At 35.9% G+C, this 17,994-nt stretch overlaps 1 pseudogene; it reads left to right on the forward strand.

Moving 5' to 3' along the window:
• Window positions 1-16,794: 16,794 nt before the first annotated feature.
• LOC145036863 (large ribosomal subunit protein uL11 pseudogene) lies at window positions 16,795-17,577 on the forward strand (annotated as a pseudogene).
• Window positions 17,578-17,994: the final 417 nt, after the last annotated feature.

The following is a 17,994-nucleotide window of genomic DNA, read 5'->3' on the forward strand; positions in this document are numbered from 1 at the left end:
TTTTCCGCACTAGTCCCTACCCCATAAGAGCCAAGGTTCAGTTCGCCTTGGGTCTCTTGTATCAGGCGGCAAGGAGCTATTGGGAATTGATTGTGCAGTCTATCTCACTTTTTGAATTGGAGACTATGTCTTGGGAGGAGTTTGTGACCCGATTTAGGCAGATGATGTTCCAGTCGTTGCAACTCAGTCATTGGCAAGTGAGCTAGCGAGTGTGACATGGTGTCAGACCCTGAAGGATATGACTTCCAGAGTTTTAGGATACGAGATAGACTTGGAGCACACTGAGAAAAGGAGGTCAGATCAGGAGCATTCTTTGGAAGGTCCCAGTAACAGACCCAATATTTTAGATCAGCGATTGGTAGGCCGACAGGGCCGAAGTCAGTGTAGCACATGCGTGAAACTGCACAAGGGAGTTTGTCATTCTAGAGGGTTAGGCTGCTACAAGTGTGGTTGGATTGGTCATGTTAGTAGAGATTGTTCTTAGGGAAGGTGGGCAAGCCCATTGTGTTTTCACTACGATCGGGTGGGCCACAAAAAGGCTGACTGTCCGAATAGGAAGGGAGGGGAAGTAAGCATGTTTACTCCGGACACTTTGAAGATCACCGATGGACAAGAGGGTATGACAGGATCCCTAGCCGAGAGGAGTCGAACCTTGCAATGAATTTACAGGAGAGATCCGGATTACGACAAGAAATGTTGCAGGTAGGTATCAAGTGCTCTTTTCGATTCTATTGATATTATGATTGTTCTTGCCTCAGGATTGGGTAAGAGTATGTATGAGTTATCTCATTGCTTGTATTCAAATTGTATTTTTTAAGAAATGTCATATGCCAAATGCATACCGTGAATTGTTTAGTAAATAGTAAAAGGTTATCCCCTTTAGCTGCACCGGAGTGTTCAGTGTCCCCACGATTCGCAGTATAGATCGGCCGGGGGTATTGTATAGAAGGCATGTGGATAATTTCATCAAGCTAGTCCACCCGTATCGATAGGATTTAGTGGTTTCACCATCTGTATTGATATGATCGGAAAATGTCTATGGGAGAACTTTGGAGTTCAAGCCATTATCCATGCTAGGAAAGGACTAGTAGCATGAGGATGGTAGCGCTAGTTGCAGGTATTCAATGCATAAGTGGTTGATTATGGTATGTTCAAGAGAATGGTATTTTAATGGGTTGTGTTCGGTGAAAGTTCAGTGGTGCTGCAATATGGGAGGTGGAGACAAGGATTCATCAGCCAGGGTGAAGATTTAGGCCTCCAGTGGTCAGCATGGGAGGTGGGCTAAAGTGTCAAGTTGGACCGTATTTCAAGGGCACTCTTCAAGACTTCTGAGGATGGGCGATCTTAAGGTTGTACTGATAATTGATCGCTAGCATTGGTAAGCACAGATTGCCATCAATGGGTTATTAGAAAGCAAGAAGGATTGGGAACCCTTCAATTCTCACGTGCCATGAAGACTTAGTTGAATAGAACTGGGGGAGAATCGGTTAGGCATTTAGGAGCAAAAATATGTATGACCTTGGATGAGTTTCGCATCCCCGTCAGGGGAAGGCGGTCGAGTGGTCGTTTGGGTTAAGGAATGGATGAGTTGGGAGTATAGAAAACATTTTGATGTTTGATTCACGCTTTCCCTTGGCATTAGTTTAGGGAACTAGGTTAGAGGTCCAATTAGAATTCAAGTTCAGTTGAGTGTTAGGTCGAGTGCGTGTTCGACCTGGTATGGGAAGTGTTGTAAGCCTGCGGGTGTATCCGCAACATTCACAAGGTTTTCAGATAATGTTAGAGTGTTGTAAGTCTGCTGGTGTAGCCGCAACGTTCACCAGGTTGAAAGATAGTGGTAGAAGTGTTGTGAGTCTGCGAGTGTAGCCGCAACATTCACAAGGTTCTCAGATAGTGTTAAAGTGTTGTAATCCTACGGGTGTAGCTGTAACATTCACTAGCATCTTGATAGTACTAGAGTGTTGAGAGACCGCGAGTCTAGCCGTGGATTTCACTGGGTTGGTAGATAGTATGGGAATAATGTCAGATCACGAGGAGATCAGTATTACCCACCAGTTCGATGCAGCAGTGAGGATGTGGAAGTCCACAGATTGATTTCGGAATTACCAGCTGGGTTAGATCTGGTTGAGCCAATGATAAGACTGTTGGGACGTCACTACGGTTATGAGATCATGGAAGCAATGGACTACTTAAGGACGTGTGAGATAAGGCTATCATTGGTCATGTAGCAATCACTTTTAGTCTTGGATTTGATGATGGCAGGATTCGACGCATGGACCCGATTGGCTAGATCAGGAAGTTGTTAGAGTGGCAGTGGCATGATAAGTAAGGAGTCCTTTGGCTCCGCAGCCGAGCTGAAACCCAGTATTTCAGATGATTGGTGAACGAATTAAGACCAGGGAGGTCATGGTAGATCTTGGCAAGTAGTCATGTGAGAACATACGGCTTCAGGCAGTTCGGTGTTTCAGGCAATTTTAGGATCTCAAGCAGTATTAGAGTTTTAGGTTTGCGGGTGCAGATGAAATTATTAATTGATTGGGAAGCGATATGTCACTTGTCGTGGGATTAAATAATCTCAGAGTAGTTGATTTGACTTTGTTGTGCAACTCTCGTATGAGTCTAACCGTTTGCAGGGATGAATCTTCTACTAGAAGGGTTATCTGATCCTTCTGTCAGGTTTAAGTGTTCTGTAGTCGTTTATGGACAGTGACTTGCGCTCTTTTTAGTAGCATTATGATGGGTGACAGTTTGGTTTGAGAGGTCTAACAGGGAGCCGGACCACTGGGACCTTCGAGTTCAGACTCCAAGGAAGTCAGATGAGTTTTGATTGAGAGATCGAGGAGTCATTCTTCACCGAGTTTGAAGAATTGCTCTAAGGATGGTTTTATCGAATTAGGCCGAAAAAAGGACCGAGATGGAAGGGTTGAAGGATCGAGCAATATCTTCTAGATGGAAGTTTCAGGTTGGGGTTCTAGTTGTATTCCTCAGATGATTGTTTTGAGATGGGTGTTGGTAAGGAGCGATTTTGAAGATGAAATCTAATTTAAGTGGGGGAGAGTTGTATCACCCGGTTTCAGATTTTCCTTATTAATTGGGGCTGTGGCTCAATCATTGGTTGTCATGGGGATTAGAGATTTGGGAAAGGAAGGATTTAGCTCATTTCGGATGTAGTTGCTATGATTCACGTGACCATGTATTCGATTGTGTCTTCGGGAGCCAAGGGTATGACTGTAAATTGATATATTTGTCTGTTATGCATTTTAAGCTTTATTCGGAAGTTTTTAAGGCTCGGGTGTGATACTAGGAGCGTAGGGATTCTCGCCACCTTTTTTGTGGATATAAAGTTCGTTGAAAACAGACTTAGAACGAAGAAGTTATAGTACTTTAAAGTTGTTGGCAGAACTAGTCCCTAATGGAGTTTTGTGACAAAGTCAGCCCATGCATGCATGGAATGCATGTGTATGTTTGGTTGTGTATGCCAAACGTCAGCTAGTTTACGCCCAACGTATTAAGTCACATGGTCGCGGGTGTGGAGAGGCGTACGCCCAACGTACGTTCAGAGTGCCCCAAACCCTAATTCCTCTACTTGTGCCCTATATAAGCCTCATTATATCCTTCCCTAGGTCATTTCAGATCAGCCTCCACCCCTTTTCACGACCATGAAACCCTAAATGACCTTGGATGAAGCTTGGAGCTTGAAAGAATACTTTTAGTGTGTGTGTGCAAGAAGAGAAGGTGGTGTTCAAGTGTTAATCTTGGAAGGGAGCTTGTAGATCGAGAAAGTTCTCCTATTTGTCAACCCATTGGAGGTAAAAAGCTTTGATCTTGACCTTCCATTTCATAGATCCTCTTTTGAGTTGGTTTTGGCCATTCTTAGCCTTTTTTTATTGGTCTTTCTAAGCTAGGGTCATTTTTGGGACTCAAACTTGTAGATTTGGACATTCTAAGGTCCTCTCTCATAAAGGTGCAATCTTTGTGAAGTGTTTGAGTCCAAGCATGAGTTAAGACCATATATTAAGCTCTTTTGAGCTCTAGAGTCCCATCAATCCATGCATGTTAGTAAAGTTGTCAACTTTACTTGAAAAGTCACCCATAGAAGTCAGATTGGAGAGTTGGGGCTAGGGATGAAGTGATTAAGTGCTTAACAGAAGAATGGGGCTTAACAGGGGAGTACGTTGGGCGTACAAGCTGGTACGTGCAACGTACAAGTCACAAGCCCAATAGGCCCTGCGTACTTATGAGTACGTCCCACGTACTCAGTCAGAGTGGGTTCCGTACTAATAGGCCTCAGTTTGGGCCATTCTCTGGACTTGTCTACTTTGGGCCTTGTGGGCCATTTTGGGTTTGGGCTATTATTTGGGTTATGGATTGTTGGTCTAGCTAAGGATGTATGTTTGGGCTAGAAATAAGTTATTAGGCTTAGGGCGAGGCCCATGTAAACGTTTGGGCCCAATTTGGAAAATCGGGCCATTAATGGGCCTTCATGGATATTATAGTATAGACCTCGATGGGTCGGGGGTGAAATGGTCGTTTCATTCCAAGCATGGATTATGGATCATGGTTTAGGACCCAATTGCTAATTGGGTGATATTGTGATATTGATAGCTCGAGGAGTCGCTAGGGCAACAGTACGGACTTCTTGCAGTGGACTTCAGTAGTGTGAGGTGAATTACTTTCCAATAGAAGTGGGTCTAAGGCACCAAGGCCGACCCACTAGTAAGGGTTATATTAGAGAAGATTGTCTTTGTGATAATCACCTGGTATGTTGCTATCTGCTACGATTATGTGATAATATGATATGATGTTATGTGTTAGTAAAGTGGGGGAATAGTCCCCGTATCCGGACAATAGAGCCAATAGGTAGGCTAGGCACCCTGATATGTTTGACAGTATGTTTATGCCATGCTTTTATGTGGTACTAGTAGGGGTGAAATAGTTCCCGTAACCGGTTGAAATAAACCGGAAGGGTAGGTCGGACACCCCCGATATGTCTGATAGGGGTAGGATAGGCACCCCAGTATGCTTAGCAGGGTAGGTCAGCCACCTAGATATGTCTGACAATATGTGTTATGTATGGTATGTGGTATGATGGGGAACTCACTAAGCTTCGTGCTTACGATTTTTAGTTTTGGTTTCAGGTCCTTCGATTTTAAGGGAAAGGAGCCGGCTCGATCGCAACGCATCACACTATGTTTTTCCGCACATGAGATCTTTGGGATTACACTCTGATATTATTTCATGATAACATGTTTGACTACTAACACTTTGGCTTTGACATGATATGTTATTATGGATATTTTATTACTTATGGATTTATAATAACTTATTTAAAATGAAATTTTTTGCCTTGAATTTTGGGATGTTACAAGTAGTATGTCATCTACATACAATAACAGAAAGCTAACTATACTCCCACTAGCTTTGACATATACACATGAATCATCCTCGCTTCTTAAAAATCCAAACTCTTTGACTTTCTCGTCAAAACAAAGATTCCATCTGTGAGATGCTTGTTTCAATCCATAGATGGATTTCTCAAGCTTACACACTCTATTAGGTTACTTTGCATTGGCAAAACCCTCTGGCTGACACACATAAACATCTTCAGCCAACTTTCCATTAAGGAAAGCGGTTTTAACATCCATTTTCCATATTTCATAATCATGAAATAAAGTTATGGCTAACATAACCCTTATAGATTTAAGCTTCGCTACTGGTGAGAAGGTCTCATCATAGTCAACTCCATGATTTTGAGTAAACCCCTTCATAACCAGTCGTGCCTTATATTTGTGTACTTTCCCATCCATGTTGGTCTTCTTCTTGAAGATCCATTTGCACCCGACTATCTTACGACCCGGTACATTGTCAACCAAGTTCCAAACTTGATTGTCATACATGGACTAAATCTCGTTGTCCATCGCCTTTTTCCATTTTACAGACTCGGGGCCTGCCAAGGCTTCCTTGTAGTTATCAGGTTCATCCAGAGTCATCAATGTGCTATCACTGATAAATGTATCACCTTCAGTTGTTATATGAAAACCATATAACACAAATGGAACACTAACTCTACTGGAACATCTCAGAGGTACAGATTCGTCAATCGGTTCAATAGGAGTTTCCTTCTCGGGTTGAGTGCTAGTGTTTGAGGTTCCTTTATTACTTAACTCTTGAATCTCTTCAAGGTCAATTTGTCTCCCACTGTCTTCCTGGCATATGAGTTCTCTCTCGCGAAAGACTCCTTTTATCGCAACAAAAACAACATTGTCACTCGGTCTATAGAAGAGATACCTGAAGGACTTCTGCGGGTAGCCGATGAAAATACAATGCTTACTGTGAGGTTAGAGCTTGTCCTAAGTCTCTTGTCTTATGAAAGCCTCTCAACCCAAAACCCTGATGTGTACTAATAAGGGAACCTTCCCTGTCCACATCTCGTGGGGTATTTTGGTAACCTTCTTAGTTGGGACTATATTAAGGATATGGGCGACAGTCTCTAAGGCATACCCCCAGAATGAGATAGGCAACGAAGCTAGACTTATCATCCAACAAGGTTCAATTACGCCTCTTAGCCACACCATTAAGTTTTGGTGTCCTAGGTGGCGTCAATTTTGAAACAATTCCACATTCCTTAAGATAGTCGTGGAACTCGATACTAAGATACTCACCACCATGATCAGATCAGAGCATCTTTATCTTCCTACTGCCCAATTGATTCTCCACTTCTTGGTTAAACTCTTTGAACTTTTCAAAGGTTTATGTCTTATGCTTGATCAAGTAGATATAGTTAATTCCTATATATCCATGAGAAGACTTTTCTGTGAAGATTATTTTGGGCCTACCTAGGACTTGAAGAAGATTCAATCAATGTATATGGTTGTAAACATGTTTTAATAGATTGTTGACATTATATCAAGGAAGAATACATGTGATGTTGTGTGTGTAGTCATTTATTATTTTAAGAAGTTGTTCGTTCCAATAGAGGTCAAGTCAATAACCTTTATCCATGATACTAAGTTTCTGACTTACTTTTGACTAACTTGTTAGTGATTTCTTGTAAATGAACTTTAGCAATAATGCTCACCTATAATCCGATTTGAAAACTGAAGTGGTCAATCACACACTTGGAATAAGATTTGTTGCTTATGTGGATAAAATCAATATATATATATATATATATATATATATATATATATATATATATATATATATATATATATATAAGAAGAGTTTGCCTACAATAAGGTAATCATGGATCTCATTATATGATACGTTATATAAGATCCACTTACATTCGGTAGTCGATTTGGTCTTGTTATTTGGGAAGAATGATAACACAACCAACAAACTTGTTGTAAGATATGTACAAGACTCATGTAGTGGTAAGAGAGAAGATAACATATGTGGATGCAAAGTACAAGAAAACCAATGATAAACATAGGCATCCCAATATATTCGATGTGGGAGATGAGATCATGGTCTACTTCCGCATGGAGTGGTTTTTGATGGGGACATACAACAAGTTGAGTTAATGAAGATATGGTTCTTATAAGGTTTCACAAAATATTAACGATAACATTCATATCGTTAGCATACACACCACAATGTTCATTTCTTATATGTTTAATGTCTTAAATATTTACAAGTACCATGCGCGAGAGAAAGTTGTCCATCCTATGAACTTGGGGCCGAGTTATTCTTAAGCAACGGAGAATTATGTAGAACTTAGCAACGTTTATGGATAAATAAAAGAACGACAAACGAAATGGAAAGAAGTCAAGTGTAACTTACATAAGTTTTGATTAATTACAAAGGTTAATTAAATAAGCTATAAACTTTTAATGGCATATTATATATGCTTTCCATATTCTTTTTATTATATTTTAATGGCAATGTGTGTTTTCCCTGATTTTCCCCCTTTCAAGATTGTTTAGAAGGCGAATTAAAAAAGTTAATACATGTCAAATTTATATCCTCATATATAAGCTTCCATCTTATAATTAAATAAAAGAACTATGCTTTATGAATTATTATTCATTTTTTTGGCAAAGTTTTATAAACCCGACTTCGTCATATCATCATATCGTTATGTGACTACAAGGCTTGTACTTGACATCATGTTTTAATATATGTATACAAAAATGAATTATATATATATATATATATATATATATATATATATATATATATATATGTATATATATATATATATATATATATATATATAGAGAGAGAGAGAGAGAGAGAGAAATTAGATTAAAATGTTTTCAATAAGTATTGTGTATCTCTAATAACCAATCAAAATAAAACAAAAATAAATTCAATAATAAATCATAAAAGGGTATAATAGTAATCTTGGTTATACCTAATTATGGTAAATATTTAAAACATTTAATATCCTTTAAATTGGGTGAATTTGTTAGTTAAATTAGATGTCTCGTTCATTAACATCACCAGAAAAACACCGACTTTGACCACAAACCTACATCCTTCAATTGCCGACCAAAAAACCTTAGTGGCAATCTTTACCGCCAGTCCTCCGCTAGTCGTTTCCATCACTCACATCATGGTTGATTTTCTATCTAGTGAACAGGGAGATTTGTGCAAACACAGTGACCTCGCAAAGCAAACAAACCAAGGAACCTACCCCTCTTCTTTAACTTGATGTAAGAATGAAGACACCAAAAACTAAAGACGAGGTATAGAGGTGTATTTGTGTGCGTATGAATATATATCAAGATCATCAAGAAGGATTTGTAATCGATCTTGAGCATCAACCAACATAAGTTGATTAATTCCACAGGTCTATTCCTTTCCTATTTAGTTTAAGGATTGTTAATGCTTCATAAATGGTGAAGTCTTATTTAGTTATAGTCCTAATACTCGACCTTCCAAGTTTTCTTTTTAAAAGACTGGATTAACATAAAACTTTGATTTTCTTGTTCCCTAAACTAGCATATAGCTTCATACTTAAACAACATCTGATTTTGCCTACCAGATGTTTGTTAAAATGCTTGAACCAAATATTTCATCCATTCATTTACACATGATGTCCACTCATAAGTGTTTATATCCATTTGAAAATTAGCCAATGTAGTTTTGTTAATATGGTTTGTGTTGGTCTAATTAGGTCTTTATTTTCTCTATTTTAGCTTTGCTTATGGTTAGTTATTCCATAAACATGAGAATTTAGTTTTATTTCTTTGAATTAATTTCATACTCTTTAAGAATAATCAAAATCATTCTGGGAGAATATTTACGATATCATTCTTGCAGAATAAACATATTTATTGATAACTATTAGACTCTAAGTAATATATTGTTAAAATAAAGTATATGTATTCGTATAGAATATTATGTACTGTATTCTGTTAGAATTTATCTGTATAAATGTATTATGTCAGAATGCCTTTAAGAATGTTTGTTAATAACAAGGATATTTGCTTAATTAGTAATACTAACAAGTAATGCATGTTATTCTTTCAGAATGACTTGAAGAAGGAATCAAATATTAATCACACAAGAGAAAGACTTGGAATCGAAATCAACAACTTGTATATTTGCGAAGAATTATATTATTACGATAACACATCACATTTTCGTAAGGATAGTTGGAATCAAGTGTATTATTTGGATCATTGAAGAAGATCAAGTGATTTTGTTCAATAATTGTATATTTAAGTATTCTATTTCTTAAGAAATTTACTCATTTTTGATGATATTATATTAGAATCTATGTAACTATATTAAAGTATATAAGGCTATTAGTCTCTAAGAATATGTATGAATTTGTATTTAATTTTGAATATATGAAGAATATGTAGAATTCTTAAATATGGTTAATTATCAAAAATATCTTAGTTGGAGCTATATTCTGTAAGAATAAAATCAGAAATATCGTTAATGGCTGACATTCTATCAGAATAATTTCGGTTTATTTTAAAAATTTACGTTAGAATAAAAGTTAAATTAATTTAAAAAATCTAGATTTTTAAAATTAAGAAAATTAGTTATCCCTAAAAATCTGAAAATTTCCATTTTTAATATAGGCTAATTGACTAAAATACCTTTATGTTGAAATTTGTGTTATTATATGGTATATGTTACCCTATTGTAATATCTTACACACTCAAATCATTATCATTGATTTATTCCATCCATTGGTCCAAATTTATGCATACGATCACACAATAGATGTTAGAAACACTTGAATATATATATATATATATATATATATATATATATATATATATATATATATATATATATATATATATATATATATATATATATATATATATGGGGATAGGGAATATACATTACAGCTTTATATAAGCTTGCGTACAAAACCCTATAAACGACATCGTTTGCTGCTTTACAATTAAAACCCCAATTTTGGGGAAAAAAACAAAACAAACACCGTGTTTGGGTGTGTGCGGTAATAAAAATCAGAAGTGACGAGGGAGGAGCTGAGACGAGGAGATGGGAGCGGATCGTAGGAGGAAACACAATTTGAGGTTATTTGTTGAAAGAAATTGAGATGCAGAGGGCATATCGAGCGTACATGGGTTGTCAATCCCACTGTGTTGTTGTGTAGTCAGCGGAACATAACTAAGAGGAGGGTAGTCGCTGATGGCGGCATCACTGATCACCAGAGAGGGAAATGACGATGCAAGCGATGCCGCCCAGCTGGAAATCGCCGGAAAAGGTGCGGGTTTTGGGTTCTCAAACTTCCTTCCTAACATAAAAGCTTCCTTTTTCTAATTTGTGGTTTTGATCCGCTAGGTCAGTAACGACGACATGACCTGGATTGAAGAAATTGTAACAATTTTGGCGAAAGAGGACTACATATGGTTGGGGAATGATTCAATAGTGAAGCTTTCTGATTTTTCCCCTTGATTCTTGTTCTATTTGCATCGATCTGGTATCCGTTGAAGTCTGTAATCGACAATTGAAATTTCAATGGCCACTTACCTTCATCGATTGAAGTCATTAATTATAAGCTGGGACAATTGATACAAAATTTTCTATCTGTGTGTCAATTCTCCCTTTGGAAAACATGGGTGCTTTCTCTATTTCAGTTAAGGAAAGTGAGAATTTTTTCAATTTATCATTATCAGCATTCTTGTTGCAGGTAATCTTTCAGGCTCTTCATTTCCTTTTACCCTTTTTTATGATGCTAATACATTTTGGCATTGTTTGAGATTGGGTAGGATAAAGAAAGACAATAATTATATCACAATTATGGTGGAATTGGGAAGTGGATGAAACATTGTATCAAGGATGGAAACAACTTATTAAGGATCTTAGTGCCAAACGTATTAAAGTCATGATATATTGCAATCCTTGTTTAGCTCCAGTAAGTAATCATTTTCTTTATCAAAAACACTTGTAAGGGCATTCATGTCTCCTGAAGATTTTAATTGATATATATATTAGATGGATAGAAATCCAGATGCAAGGAGAAAACTATTTTAAGAGGCAAAGAAGTTGGACATTTTAGTAAAAGACAAGTTTGACGTTTTACCATGATTATTGTATTTTAAGGAATTATCATACAAAGATTTTTATTGCTAACATTTAGCTATTTTGTTGGTCTTAATGAATGGGTTCCATGTGGATATAAGTTTCTCCAGTAATTTACATATGAAGGTTACAATTTTCTCAAAACCTCATTGATTTTTTTGCAGGTCATTGTTATGGTAGATAATCTACGGTTCGGTTCAAGAGGAAGGGTAAAAAGGGAAAACAATCCTTACCAATGACCAATATGGGCAACAGAGGTAATTTGGGGACTACTATGAAACTCAAGGCAGGAAGGGTAAAAAGGGAAAATAGTCATCGTTGGGTTTAATGTTCATCACTCTTGTTTGGTAGATTTATAAGTTTATTGTCATTAATTGTAATTAGTTGTAACGATTTGGTAACTTTATATATGGTGCTGTCATATTTTTGGCATTTTTTGTTCCGGTTTGTAATATGCACATTCCCGACCATTGGTTGGGTTTTTTTTTTTTTATTATTATTATAATAACATTCTTATTTTAAATCTAAAAAAGAATATGTTGATTCGTAGAAGCAGTCTACTGTTTCATTATACCTATTAACAACATTATACTTGAATCAATTTTCTTTTTAACAAAATAATACTTTCAACAATAGGATTGTACTTTCATTTTGTACACATAATAGCATCGTACTTTCAGTTTTTAAACATAATATCTGCGTACTTTCATTTTTTACACATAATACCCCCGTACTTCCCTTTTTACACGTAATAACATCGTACTTTCAGTTTTTATACATAATACCCCATACTTTCATTTTTTACACATAATTGCATCGTAATTTCATTTTTTACACATAATACCCCCATACTTTTGTTTTCTACACATAATAGCATCGTACTTTCATTTTTTACACATAATACCCCCGTACTTCTGTTTTTTACAAATAATACCCCCATACTTTCGTTTTCTACATATAATAGAACCGTACTTTCACTTTTTACACATAATACCCCTGTATTTTCATTTTTTTACACACAATAGCATCGTACTTTCATTTTTTACACATTATACCCCCGTACTTCTGTTTTTTTACAAATAATACCCCCATACTTTCGTTTTCTACACATAATAGAACCGTACTTTCACTTTTTACACATAATACCCCCGTATTTTCATTTTTTACACATAATAGCATCGTACTTTCATTTTTAGACATAATAACATCATACTTTCATTTTTTACACCTAATGCCCCCGTACTTTCTTTTTTTACACATAATAGCAGTAACCATTCAACATTTTCATTCCAGAATAGCAACGTACATGATTTATGTCCAAAACTGGAAAAAAAAGACAAGTACTTAAAACTAAAAAAAAGTACGCTTAACCTAAGCTAGAAAAATGAGTAGAATTAACCAAAATCATAGCAACTACATATCCCATCAATGTTTCTCTTGCAACGATTCATCTACTTGATACATGAAAATATAAATGGATTATTATATAAATATAAGAACTACAAAATCATGACAAAGTAAGTTACTACTATACGCACCTTTCTTTTAGAACAACTAGTAGCATAATGACCTAATCCTTGACAATTAGAGCATGTTCGTTTTTTTGGCACTTCTAAAGAAGACTTGATTCTACTAGCAATTTTAGGACACCCTTTCGTGTTGGTTGGAGCAAGAGGATCCCCGAAAAATAATTGAGGCATTATATCGACTTGTGAAATTCTCACACAAGAACCTTGAGATACGTTCTCAACTGGTAAAGGTTTTTTCTGTATTGCTTGATCTTGTAATAGCTTTATCAATACGTTATTGACATTTTCTATTTCTGAAGGGGAGTCTTTTGCTTGTTCAATTACTTTATTAAAATCTGAATGAACACACCATAAAGTGTAAGCACTAACCCCATTTCCGTTATTCATTTCTTCGAGTCCGATACTACGTTTACCCACCTTGTACCTAGCATTAAGGGTCCACCTAGGTAAAATGTAGTGACTCGGAAGTGTGTTAACATGCCTTTCTTCATCACATATAAGATATGTTTACATAAAATCCCACAAGTCTCATACTTAGCATAAGAACATGTGACATGGATCTTATTTGACAAATAAAAGGTAACAGTCCGCCAATATTTTTTTGTCAATGTCCAATTGTCCAACTCGATACTTGATTTCTTTTGTACTTTTGCTTATAGTCTCATGCGTTAAATTGCTAGTAGCTTCCATCCATTATTTTTTGAAAATCTCAAATACCTTTCTAGTATAACACTCACCTGCTTTTGCTTCGATTGGATGTTTTGAGGAAAGAACTGGCCTCGAGTTCATAGTCTTGAAATTTTCATCTTCTTCGGCGGCCCTTCGTGAAGTAACTGCTTTGTCATATTGCACTAAAAAGTCATTCAACATGGTACTCGAGTTAACAAAATCATCAAAAAATGAATTAATACTCTCACTTCGTCCACTTGTTGGCATACCGGCCAAGAAAATATCCTTTAAGAAGGCTTTAGCCCAATGTACTTGTTGGTTATACATACCAGTTATCCAACAATTGCTTTCAAGTTTATACTTATCACGTATAACTTCCCACCTAGTTTCAAATTCTTCAATTGTGTCACTCATTACCCATTCTTTATATGATTCTTGAAAATCACTATAACGAGCAACATATGTTGAAGGTGCTCTAATTCATGTTTTTTTATATGCCATGCACAAAAGCGATGTCGAGCGTTTGGAAACACTTTTTTTTATTGCATTACCCATAGCTTTGTCTTGATCAGTAATAATAGCCTTTGGGTACTTGCTAAACATACATTTAAGGAAATTCTCAAACAACCATACAAAAGTTTCTTCCTTTTCGTTTTCTAGCAACGCTCCACCAAAAAGTACAGACTGTCCATGATGGTTCACCCCAGTAAATGGAGCAAAAGGCATCTTGAATTTATTTGTCATGTAAGTCACATCAAAGGCAACAACATCTCCAAATTTAGTAAAATCATCTCTTGATCTTCCATCAGCCCAAAAAATATTTCTAGGACAGCCATCACTGTACAAATCCACAACATAATACAGATCATTATCCACTAAGGCTTTATCTTGTAAATGTTTTATTAGTCCATAAAACTCCCTTCCTTTGTTGTGTTTTCGTTGCTCAGATAATACATCAACACATTGTTTTGAAGTAACATCAACTTCATTTGAGGTTTTCATTGCATTAATAGCCTTTTTAATTTGAGAAGGTTTCAACCTGCTTGATTAAGTTCCACCATGAGAGATTTACATTCCATTGTACGGTGGAACTTCGCATGAGACTGATGCTTCATCACTTTTGTTGGTGTCATGCTCAATTCGTGATTGTGTGTGTCATTAAACAAGTAACAAACCATTTCCCATCTTTCTTTTTTGAAATTCGAAACATTGCTTTGCATCCGATTCTAACTTCTCTACGACGTTTTTTCTCGTTTCCAATTGATGTATTACCATCCTCCCATTTAAAACCCTCTTTATCGTATACAAGTGTTTTTCGATAAGGTTCATTTGTTCCCTTATTTTTGCATGTGGTATGAATACGTATACCATATCCATGTACAAATGCATAATCATTATAAAAGTTATATGCATCATCAGTTGTATCGAAAACCTTTCCTAAAATACTTTCATTGTTCAGTCCATCTTCCTCACATTCACCATTTGCATCTTTTATTTCTTCAGTTTCATATGTTGCTTCTAACAAATCATTTGCATCAACATCTTCAGTTGTATGTGCTTCGATATTCCCATTTGCTTCGGTTTCAGACATCATTCACTATACATTACATCCAACAATAATCAAGAATTAGAAAATATGATTTACCAACTAAGATATTTACAAAATGATAGTTTGCTTATTAGAAAAAATAAATAACCAACAACAATGACAAAATCAATAATTAATATAAAATAAAATAGCATAGTGAATAGAACGAAATAGAGGCCAAGTTCGGTAATTTATTGGCAATTTCAATTACAAATTGATAGCACAGTAAGTGGGAAACAACATGAACGGATGCAAGCAAAGTTCATAATTCTTTTTTCATCATTCACCAACATTTAGAAAAAATAATTCAAGATGTATCATGAAATTTTACAAAATTTTTTTACCTTTTTTCAGAAACCAGTAAACAGCAGGTAACGAGTTGAATATGGTGTAGAAAATTTGAGCAATAATAAATGAGAATGAACAACCAGTCAACAAAAATCGAGAACCATACAAAAATCGCTTTACAAATTCTACTAGCAGCAAAATTCGGTAATCAATGGGCAATTTCAATTACAAATTGATAATGCAGTGAGTGGGAAACAACATGAACGATTGCCAATTTCTACCCTTTGTATGTTGTGCGATTTCAAACATGCCAATTCCAATTGCAAATACGATGATTTTTTTTTCAATTAACCTACATGATCGATTTCTTGAAGTAAGAAATCCTCCAATACCGAAAATAGAGGAAACAATCAATTTTAGAATATTACCATGATGGAAAAGAAAAACAATCGTGTGTTGTAATTAGCCCAAAACGATACAGTTTAATTGGTTATGTATATAAGCTTAGGTAGGACTATAATGTATATTTCATTTTCCATATATATATATATATATATATATATATATATATATATATATATATATATATATATAATTTTCACATTAAGTCACGCCTTACAAATGATATGACTCATCATGGTTCGTAAAAACTCAAGGTTTCACATCGTCTTTAAGTCACACCTCATATTATTTAAAATCATGTTTTTTGGTATTATATAGTCTATAATTCTGCTGTAACACTTTGGTACTCAAGTTTTATTTTATTTTTTTTATTTTTAAAGAGAGGAAAGAAAAGGAAAGTACAACAAAGAAAATAAAATTATTTTATATTTGTTTTCTTAAGCCTGATTTTTTTTTTTTTTTTTTTTTTGACAATTTTCAACATATTTTAGCGGTATAAAACGATAAAAATATGATAATTTTATAATTGCTATTATGATAATTGCTAAATTAATGTAAAAATAAAAGCCATAATTGGCATAATTGCTATTATGATATTAATGTAAAAATGTGTTTTACGTTATCTAAAAAAACTGAAAAAAAGATAATTGATTAGTTGCTATATGAAATAGGCCATGCAAACCCAACTACAAGCTAAAGCCCAAATGTTTTATATCGTATTTGCGGGTTTAGGCCCAAAAAACAAATAGGGTAAAAAAGACATTTCCGTCGCATGCAAAACCCTAGCATATGCCCCTTTTAATTTTCCTTTTCATGCCGCACTGATTCACAACACAGAGACTCCCTCGCCGAACCCTTAGACGCCGCCGCCGTCTCTCTCGCTTCTTCAAAGATGCCGCCGAAGTTCGATCCGTCACAAGTCGTCGACGTCTATGTCCGCGTCACCGGAGGTGAGGTCGGGGCAGCGAGTTCACTCGCTCCTAAGATTGGACCACTCGGTCTCTCTCCAAAGAAGATCGGAGAAGACATTGCAAAGGAAACCGCAAAGGACTGGAAGGGTCTCAGAGTTACAGTCAAGCTTACTGTTCAGAATCGTCAGGCTAAGGTATCCGTCGTCCCATCCGCCGCCGCTCTGGTGATTAAAGCTCTCAAGGAACCAGAGCGTGATCGTAAGAAGGTGAAGAACATCAAGCACAGCGGCAACATTTCTCTCGATGACGTGATTGAAATCGCGAAGGTTATGCGTCCGAGGTCAATGGCTAAGGAGTTGCAAGGAACTGTGAAGGAGATTCTCGGAACTTGTGTTTCTGTTGGTTGTACGGTTGACGGAAAAGATCCGAAGGATTTGCAGCAGGAAATAGCTGATGGTGATGTTGAGATTCCTCAGGATTGATCGAGGTTCTCTTCGTATTCAATTGAAAAAGTATGTTAGTTCTTCTGTTATTGTCTGTTGTTTTGATATTTTGAGAATTTTTATCGAGCTTTACTTCTATCTTATCACCATTTTCATTAGTGAATATGGAGACTTTTTGGCAAAATGTTCAATTTTGATTTCGAATCATACCATTGTCTCTTTAGTTATTCTGATCTTCTCTGTGAGTGATATATTCCAGCATAGTCTACTTGCTCTGAACATGATTCTATTAAAGTACGAACAACCTTTTGCATCATGTCAGGGATAAATAACATCACTGGTCATTGTTTAATCCCCTTTCGTTGAATGGTAATAATTCATCTTTGAATATCTATTGAGGAATGCACATTCTTGGAAATCTGTGTTCTTATTTGCTGCAGTCTACTGTCTCCTTTCTCATGCATTTTAGGGTTATGTTTTGATCAATATCTTGAACATTATTGAATTATTAGCATGTGGTGATTGGTGATGATATTGTTTCTGATTTGTATCTTTGATTCATCTTCAAAACCCTCAAATCTAAACAAAGAATTTTATGAGCTTTTAGCAACAAAAGTGAAATCTCTAACCAAAACCAAGAAAAC

Source organism: Lactuca saligna, chromosome 1 (genome assembly GCF_052625555.1).
Source record: "Lactuca saligna cultivar CGN05327 chromosome 1, ASM5262555v1, whole genome shotgun sequence".
Classification (NCBI taxonomy): Eukaryota; Viridiplantae; Streptophyta; class Magnoliopsida; order Asterales; family Asteraceae; genus Lactuca; species Lactuca saligna.